This window comes from Myotis daubentonii, chromosome 4 (assembly GCF_963259705.1).
Source record: "Myotis daubentonii chromosome 4, mMyoDau2.1, whole genome shotgun sequence".
Lineage (NCBI taxonomy): Eukaryota > Metazoa > Chordata > Mammalia > Chiroptera > Vespertilionidae > Myotis > Myotis daubentonii.
The window spans coordinates 50,886,770-50,895,451 of record NC_081843.1 but is presented as its reverse complement, the minus strand read 5'-3'; positions in this window follow the sequence as shown (position 1 = coordinate 50,895,451).

The window sequence follows — 8,682 nt, the reverse complement described above, 5'->3', positions numbered from 1 at the left end:
CCTCGACTATTCAGATGTCGTACCACGCAGCTGCACTACCCCCCAGGACCGAAGTCAAAGCAGAGAAGGCGCCTGGGCTGAGGGTGACGCGCCCCTCTGCCCCCTCTTCTCCTGACTTAGAGTTGAGGACGCACATAAACAAAGTCATTGCCACAGGGCGGATCTGTGTTCTCAGATAAGGGCATTTAGAGGGCAAACAACCTGGACCTTAGAGAAGAGGTGTGGCAGGTGGCTTTAGCAGCCTCATGCAGTGTTCTGGTTTTCATCGCTTTGGAGGTAACATTTTTTTTTTTAATTTCAAGTCATTTTATTTATTTATTTTTAAGCAAGTTTACTTTTAATATGTAGAATCTGATCCAGAAAGAAATTTTAAATGATCATAGTGGCCCAAATGGTCATATGTGTGTGTGTGTGTGTGTGTGTGTGTGTGTGTATCAATTACAGACAGATAATGTAAAGCCCCAAGAAAGGACATATTCCCTGAGTTGCAGATTTGATGGCAGAGCTGAGTTATGACCCCAAGAATTCTGGATTTCTCTTGCAGAACCAAAGCAGTTCTGGTTAGAAACTCCCAAAGAAGGATCCCTGTGCTGCAGCTGGTTGCTGGGTGGATAGGACCAATAAAACTGCAAGATGTGCCACGAGGTATGAAGTAGGGACTTGATTTCCACTTAAAAGTTGTGGAGGTGGGCAGCAGATCAGATGAAAGCAGCAAGACACACATGGAGAAACATCTTTTCAAGGGGGTTCCTTCTGCCTGGGTCACCTGACAGAGACACAGGGGCTTCTGCAGTCTTTCTGGTCCTGAAAGGTTCACTCCAATCAGGAGTGAAGGTAACTTTTTATCCAGTGGCTGTGAAGTCACCCATCTGATAGGATACTTGGCAAATCTGCCTTCTAAAAATCAGGTGTTGGCAAATTATATTTACTAATATATATAGTTTAAAAACCAGGAATAAGAAAGAATGCACTGCTACTCCATTAGTCACTATTGATAGACTTGCAATGAGAATAAATAATACTTTATAAATTTTAAAATTAGCATCACCGAAAGAATCACCACACACCAATTGCTATTATTAGCTTTTTTAAAAATCTTACCTCAATGTTTATCTATAAAAGGAAGGATAGCTCTAGCTGGTTTGGCTCAATGGATAGAGCGTTGGCCTGTGGACTGAAGGGTCCCAGGTTCGATTCTGGCCAAGGTCACATGTCTGGGTTTTGGGCTCAAAGCCCAGTAGGGGGCGTGCAGGAGGCAGCCAATCAATGATTCTCTCATCATTGATGTTTCTATCTCTCTATCCCTCTCTCTTCCTCTCTAAAAATCAATAAAAATATATTTTAAAAAATAAATAAAAGGAATGATAATTTGTATGGTGATTCCTTTTCCATTATCATCTCACAAATAAAACACACCTACCTTGGGGCTAAGTGGATTCAATGAAATATAAAGTGTGTAAAACTTTATACAAAACACTTTCCTACAACTATCTCAAAGTATTACCCATTTATATGCAAACAAGGACAATAATTGGCCAAGAAATAATTAGCAAATTACCTTAAGACAGATTAGTTTCTGAGTAGCTGGACTGGAATTTGGTCCAAGTCTGCTGGAAACTCTTAACTCCCACAAAAACCAATGGGTTTCATAGCTCTCTGTCAAGTATATGTGCACAGCAGTGGGGAACAGAAATAGAAGGCCTAATACCTACCCAGAGGTTTACACCATTTAATGGAGGAGAAGAACAGGTTCTCATACCCTTTTCAGAAAAGTAGAAAATTAGTATCTCTTATTATTAGCATTCAGATGTGGGTACGTTGCTCAGCAGTTTTGCATATTCTCTCACAGAACCCAGTAGAACATATTTAAGACAAAATTAATGGCTTTTCTTTTTGTGTAAGGGGTTGCTGCATAAGGTCATTACAACACACTTATGGCCAGTAGGGTGGTTTCTATTTCTTTGCCTTTTGTTCTTCATCAGTTGTCTTGTTTTTGGTGGTTACAAGTTAGGGTAATTAAAAACTACCCTATGTCCATCAAACTGGAATGCTACTAAAAGCAAAAGTGCAGGTTCAGAAAAAAATATATGTCCTCTAGAGCTTTTGATGAGGACTTACTATGGACCAAGCACTGTGCTAAGCATTTTACACATATTGATTCATTTAATCCTGATAACAACTCCATAAGGATGCGTTATTATTATTATAATCACAGTGTAACTATAGCATAGAGGACAACAGACAGGTCCCCCCTCCAAATAATGTTAATATGGAGAAATAAACTTTTCATCCAGAGTTTAACTACAAAAGAGATTTGTAATGTATTTGACCAACTGTATGGAAAAATCACCCTAAAGAGACAAAACTCATTTAGCTTCTCTGACAAGTTCTGACTCTAATCAGACTAAATATATTAACAAATCTAAAGAGTTTCCAAGAAGAAAAGCAGGAAAAAAATTCAAAACACAGAAATAATATATCCATAATTTCTGACCAAGAGATAATAAATCTAGAAACAAAAACACACATGCACAAATATCCCCAAATACTTAAAAACTAAAAAAAATAAAAATAAAAAAATTTGTCCCCAAATTCTGATCAAAAAGAAAACTAATTATTGCATACTGAAAATATTAATAAAATATTTAAAATATCAATAAATATTACCATTAATAAAAATAAATTTAAAATAAAATCTCTATAATCAAAACCAGGGACTATGACAAATTTAACACAGAGCATTTGACTCAGAAAAATTCATAGCTTTAATTCAATTCAGCAAATACGGATGAAATACCTGCTGTAGGAAACCTGCTGAAACTGGGGCAGTTTATAAAGTGGCCCCAGCCAATTCCAAAGCTGAATTTAATTCTGAACCTTTTATTTATATAACCAAATAAATGTTGTTGTTGTTTTTCAAGTCAATTTGAGTTGATTTTTCTCTCGTTTAGGATGAAAGAGCCTTTGGGAAATAGAGGGCTCCTTTTCCCTTGCCACACTTTCTCCCTTTGTTTTATCCAGCAATGGGCCTGCAGCCAGGGAAAGGGTGGGGGTGTTGGGACAGGATGTCCTAGACTCAGTTCTAAGGAAGGAGGACCTGAAAATTTTCAGCTTTGGCAATGTGGAGACAACGGGAATTCCTGCATTCCTGGGCAGCTTCTGCACCTAGCCTGAGCAACTTTCTGGGTGAGGCCATTTATACATATGTCAGAATCCTATATTATAAAAGGCTAATATGCAAAATCAACTGAAAGGCAGAATGAGCTGCCGCTATGATGCGCACTGACCACCAGGGGGCAGATGCTAAAAACAGGAGCTGTCTCCTGGTGGTCAGTGCGCTCCCACAGGGGGAGCACCGCTCAGCCAGAAGCCCTGGTGAGCACAGTGGCAGTGGCAGGAGCCTCTTCTGCCACCGCGGCAGTGCTAAGGATGTCCGACTGCCTAAGACAGGGGTGGGCAAACTTTTTGACTCAAGGGCCACAATGGATTCTTAAACTGGACCGGAGGGCCGGAACAAAAGCATGGACGGAGTGTTTGTGTGAACTAATATAAATTCAAAGTAAACATCATTACATAAAAGGGTACGGTCTTTTGTTGTTACAAATATCACAAACACCCAAGGCTGTGTTTAAATGAGTTTCCTTAAGGCCAAACTGCATTTTTAGTTTTATTCATTTCAAACAGGCCGGATCCGGCCCGCGGGCCGTAGTTTGCCCATGGCTGGCCTAAGCCTTCAGTCGGACATCCCTTAGGGCTCCCGGACTGCGAGAGGGCACAGGCTGGGCTGAGGGACCCCCTTCCCCCAGTGCCTGCTACAAAACTCAACTTTTACCTATTGTTCATATATCAAAATATTCAGATGAAAATGGAGGCCAAATGCTCTGTTGTAGATAGCACCTATGGAATAGTCCAGGCACTGCTCTAAGTAGGTATTACCATGATCCCCTATCCTGCATATTAGGAAACTAAAGTATAGAAAGGTTAGGTAGTTATCCTAAGGTCACATGCCTAATGAATGGCAATGGTCAGATATGAACCCTGTGCTCTTGGTCACTATGCTATTCTACCTTTCATAAAGCTAATGTCCTGTCAGGGGCAACAGACTTTCTGTCCTGTGTGGGAAGTCATGCTAGTCATGGTACCCATGGTATGTGAAAGATATCAGGAATTTGTAGGTGAATCCAGCCCCCAGAAGAACATATAGGTTACTTCACGTGTGGCGGAGCACAGTTGGTAGTAACTCGCTGTCTCCTTCTGAAGACAGTTATTGAAGTTAAAGAAATGTAATGTGTTTAGAGCCATAAGTGTTCAGAAGAACAACATTATATGACCGTAAAGTGTCTCAAACCCTGGAAGTTAGGTTGAGTGTATGTGCGAAAGAAAGGACTCTACATGTGCAAGGGAAAGAGAATGGGCCAACTAGAGTTCATATCTTCAGAGGTCAGCAAGGTACTTCTGATGAAGGATTTGTTTTATTTTTCATTTCATGCAATTATTTAAAACAAGCATCAGCAAATGACAACTCACACTCCAAATTAGGCCCCTAACCTTTTCTGTAAATAAAGTTTTGTTGCAACAGAAGAGCACTGATTACTCTACGGACTGTCACACTACAACGTCATGATTGAGAAACTGCACAAACACTGTGTGACCCACAATGCTGACCTCTCCTCTAAAGCATATTTTACAAATCTAGATTTAAGACTGAAATGTTTAACGAGATAAAATCAGACTTGATGCACATCTGAGAGCCCTTACTTCCTTGGAGCATGGGTATCAGAGGACATGGGGACGTAAAATCACTTGAATAAGAATAAAATACAAGAGGATTCAATTAGATCAGGACCTTTCATTTTTAAGGTCAATTACTCCTCCAGAGAATGAACTTTGTTAACCAGAAGGTTACACTTATAATTATTCCAGCTCAGAGAACAGTGTATTGCACTTGAATAAGCAAAAGCGCAAAGTGATTGTGGTATAGTTTGCCTTGTATGAAACCGATCCTATATTTCTGATTTCACATTTTCTCTCTTAAAGAGGGAACTTGTATTATGTTTCTATAAATGTGTCAATTTTTAAGGGCCTGCTCTATGTCAGAAATAATCCTAATACATTTACCTTCACAATGTAACTACTTGCTGTTCTTTATCTCCTTCCCCCTTTTTCTCTCACAGAAATAGAACCCCTAATTTTTAGCTGGGCACGTCATAGTTCAGAAAAACAGACATTTCCCACACACTGATAGCTAGAGCTCTGAATTGACTTGGATCCTCTTAATCAGATGTACTTGTAAGAGATTTGCAAGGTATAAGTCATGCTTTTGCTGCTTCTGTAATTCTACCACAGGTTTGTTTCCCAGTCCCTGACCCTAGCTCAAGATTGCTATGGCCTTGGTGGTTTCCCAGTAGCTATAGGAGTGTCAGCATTGGTGGCCCCACTCTGTTGAACTATTCTCAAAGGATTCCTTGATTATTTCCCAGTACTCCAAATGGCTCTCTAAACCATAACAAAACCTGTACTAAATCCCTTTCTGATTAAACTAGCTAAAATGGATTCTGTTCTCTGCAAGTGAACTCTGACCAATAAAAACATTTAAAAGTGGGTCACTGTGTAAAGGATATTCATGTATGTTTCCTTGACTTAACAGTTCAAACTGCAGATAATAAGGATAGATATAGTAGTGTGGAAAACTGGAAACCCTTATATTCAGTGGCAAATCAGTTGAGAAATGATTGCCTTTAGAAGAGAGATTACATTTTGATCAAGCCTGTTAAATCATTGAAAAAGTTCATAATGGGGTAGGTTGGCTGCTTCTGCAACGTTCAGTAAAGCTTTACAAGAAAAAGATAAACTAAATCTAGATCTAGTCTGTCTACAAAGAGAAATGAAAGGAATATTATCTCTGCCAAGGAAATAACAGAAAATCTAAAATGGTAGCAGAGAATTTCAACTGTTGCAGAGAATCTAAAATATTTGTGAGCCTAATAATTTTGTGCCTTACAGTGTTGAAAAATTCAATGGGTCTGTACCTCCACACTGAAGTAATGCTAAGAATTTGCTCTGAAGGACCTTGGTGGCCCTAACTATCTCCAAGCATTCTGGACTAGACAACAAGAATCAAGCCAACTGCATAGGTCAGATTAAGGGTGTTGCCCTACCATTCAAGACCCTTATTTTAAGGGACGGTATAGCTGCTGTAACAAAGTACCACAAACCGGGTGGTTTAAACAACAGAACTTTATTGTCTTACAGTTGTAGAGGCTAAAAGTCTGAGATTAAGGTGTTGGCAGGTTTGGTTTCTTTTGAGAGGGAGAATCTGGTGGTTCATTGGCAGCCTTTACATTACTTGGCTTGTGGATGCATCACTTTGATCTCTGCCTTCATCTGCACATGACAATCTCCCTGTGTGCATAACTATGTTCTAATCTCCTGTCCTCATAAGGGTACTAGTCCCATTGGATTAGGGTTCATTCTAATGACCTCATTTTAACTTAATTACCTCTGTAAAGATCCTGTCTGCAAAGATCACATTCTGAGGTACCAGGGGTTAAGAATCAAACATGTTTTTTATGAGTGGATATAATACAACTAATAAACACCACTGTTAGGTTGAAAAGAGGCTGCACAGAGTACAGCCTGTTTCTACTCCATTAGTGATGTGTGTGTGTGTGTGTGTGTGTGTGTGTGTGTGTGTGTGTGTGCTGGGCAGGGAGGAATAACTTACCTGTCACTTCCTGAAGTACCTGAACACAGGTAGTCACTCAGATATTTGGTCTTTTAGTTGGGTTAATATCTGGATGGAACTTTGAGATCATACCTCTTAGGTAGGGTGTGAATTGTTCTCTGCTTGGGAAATCACAGATCTCAGGAATGGAAATGGATGGTCTATAGCAGACTGCTAGTTTTCCAATAGCTGTTCTCACCCCTTACAAAAATATCTATGGCAATGGAATCCCTGATTTTTTATCTGGACAAAAGACCACTCCAAATAAACATTACATGTCTGAGCCGCTTATGCATCTATAGTTCTGGTTATGAATTAGTTTCTGCCAATTAGATATCGTACTTTTTTGAAATATCCAGAAAGCAAGAGGGGGGTAGAGGTAGTGTGGAGGTCTCTGGTTTGCCTGCAGTAGCTTTCCTGATCACGGTAGAGGCATGGACAGGCAACCATTGCAGCTTCCCAAGTGAAAAGATAGCTTCCTGAACACAGAAGAGACAGTAGTGCCTTCAGTGGCCCGGTTTTGTGATGTGACTCTCAAATTTGTTGAGAGCTCAAACTATAACCTATTTTTATCAATCTCCCCTACAATTCTGTAGGGCATTTAAGACGGTCTAGCAAATTCCTTTTCTAGTTAAACTAGCAGAGAGGTTCTGTTTACTGAAACTAAAGGTGTCCAGTACAAGTTGGAATTATTTTTCTTATTTTATAGATGAAGAAACTAAGCCTTAGAGATAGCAGTGAGCCGGTAAACCAGTTCTCTCTGAGGAAAAAAAAAAAGTGCCCTATTTGTAACATTTATCATTATTGTGGTAACTACTCCCACCACGTCTGAATTAGTCTCCAAAGGTTTTGCAACTTGTAGGCAAACCTGTACATTTTATGACTGGCTTTCACAAGCTGGCTTCTACTTCAGCATACCGTTCACTGCTTAGAGAAAGTAACTTTCCCAAGGTACCAAGATAGTAAGTATTTAATAAAAAATTGAAAATAGAATGATTTTTATTTTGCCTGAAAGACCATTATATTTTATCAGAGAGTTTTTGACTGCCAACACAACACTAAACAGAAATTTACAACATGTAGTATAAATGCCATCAATGTCTTCACTTCAGAAACTTAGTTAATGAGCATTGAGAAAGTAGTGGAGAAATTGATAGTATTTTTATATCTTTAGTTTGAATTTGAATAGGTAGTCATGACCAATACTATACACATAGACATAAAAGGGTTTAAACAGCTTAAGACCATCAAAGTTGCAGATGGGACTTAACGTGTAAGAGAAATTATTCATAAATTGATAAATGTAAAGTTGGTGCTTCCTGGCTCCTGTGTGAGTTTGTGGTTAAGGTAGCTATACAACAGACCTAGACAATTCCTGAAGACCACAAAGTGAATGGAAACTGGACTTTCTTCAGGCACATTTTGGTTACCACAGTATTGCTTTTTTACATTAAGTGAGCAATAATGAAATAGTGTACTTCCCATTTCTCTAGGTCAATGATCAAATAGGTTTTGCTTTTAAACATTGCAAGATAACAATAAATGTGTAATAAAATTAGAAATAGGTCTCAAATTTACTATTTCTTTATATGGTAAGGATATAATTCAAAGGGGTAAAACATTTTGAAACTATAAGTTTGAAACTATAAGTTTATTTATAAGTTATTATATATATAACTTAGGTGTTATATATATAATTGACATAATTATATATATAGCTTAGATATAATTGCTTTAAAAGCATCTTCCCATTTTTTTCCATAGTCTATGAAGAAATGCTTCTTGAGTAATTAGAAACATTACTGCTTAACAAGTGAGAACAAATGTTAAGACAATAGATATTTTAAAGATAAATATGGAGAAACACTTTTGTCTAAAAATGCTACCACTTTAAAGATAGAAATTGAAAAAAAATAAAGATAGAAACTGATTTTAATTGCCACTGAGTCAGTCATTAA